At 50.4% G+C, this 1292-nt stretch overlaps 1 pseudogene across 1 annotated transcript; it reads left to right on the forward strand.

Moving 5' to 3' along the window:
* The first annotated feature begins 293 nt into the window (after nucleotides 1-293).
* Nucleotides 294-1292, forward strand: LOC309327602 (ornithine decarboxylase antizyme 1 pseudogene; annotated as a pseudogene). The gene has a single exon. The product of its transcript is annotated as an ornithine decarboxylase antizyme 1 pseudogene (transcript).

A 1292-nucleotide genomic window follows, 5' to 3' on the forward strand; every position in this document is an offset into this window, starting at 1 on the left:
GAACCACCAGAAGGCCCTCGGCGCTGGACCTCAGTGTCAGGGCAGAACGATGGAGGTGGAGATGCACCTTCAGATATACTGGACCGAGGCCGTTTAGGGCTTTAAAGGTCAGCACCAACACTTTGAATTGTGCTCGGAAACGTACTGGGAGCCAATGTAGGTCTTTTAGGACCAGTGTTATATGGTCCCGGTAGCCACTCCCAGTCACCAGTCTAGCTGCCACATTCTGGATTAGTTGTAGTTTCCGGGTCACCTTCAAAGGTAGCCCCACATAGAGCTATTTGGCCATTTTGTGCAGCCGAAGGGAGAAGAAGGAAGGGAAGCAGCTGCCGCGAGGGGGAGCCGAGAAGGAGGAGGAGGAGGCGGCGGGGGGAAAGACCCGACCGGGGGTTCGGCGACCTGGGGGCGGCCCGGATGGTGAAATCCTCCCTGCAGCGGATCCTCAACAGTCACTGCTTCGCCCGCGAGAAGGAAGGAAATAAAAAGACCCACGTCCCCGCCGACATGCCCGCCCTGCCCGCCAGCGCCGCTTTGAGGAGTTCCAGAGTGTCCTTCAGTTGCTGTAGTAACCTGGGTCCGGGGCCTCGGTGGTGCTCCTGTAACAGAAGAGATAACATCCAATAACAGGACGAGAATCCTGAATGTCCAGTCCAGGCTTACGGATGCCAAGCACATCAGCTGGAAAGCTGTGTTGAACAATAACAACTTGTACATCGAAATTCCCAATGGCGCTTTGCCTGAAGGGAGCAAGGACAGTTTTGCAGTTCTTCCTGAGTTTGCTGAAGAACAACTTCAAGTGGACCATGTCTTCATTTGCTTCCACAAGAATAGAGACGACAGAGCCTCGCTGCTCCGTACTTTCAGCTTCTTGGGCTTTGAGATTGTGAGACCCGGGCATGCCCTTGTCCCCAAGAGACCCGATGCTTGCTTCATGGCGTACACCTTTGAACGAGACTCTTCCGAAGAAGACTAGATTGCAGTGTTTGCCTTGTTAGAGCTTTTCTCTCTCTTGTTTTTTGTCAAAGATGAATCTGTAGAAATTTTGTCAACATCTTTAAATGACGCGTAGCACACAAGCGCCGGAAAAAAAGAAAGAAAGAAAGAAAGAAAGATGACTTGTTCCTTTGTACAGTACGAATTATTTGTGACAGGCTGCTCTGGTGGTGGTGGTGTGGGGGAAAAGATGTTGAAAATTTCCAGCTTTTTGTCATCTGTTTTTTTCCTCTCTCCTGGATTTGTCCGCATGTTGTGATTGTGCAAAGAAAAAAAAAATAAATGCTCACTCCAAATTA

Source organism: Podarcis erhardii (assembly GCF_964252035.2).
Source record: "Podarcis erhardii genome assembly, chromosome: 13".
NCBI classification, from domain to species: Eukaryota; Metazoa; Chordata; class Lepidosauria; order Squamata; family Lacertidae; genus Podarcis; species Podarcis erhardii.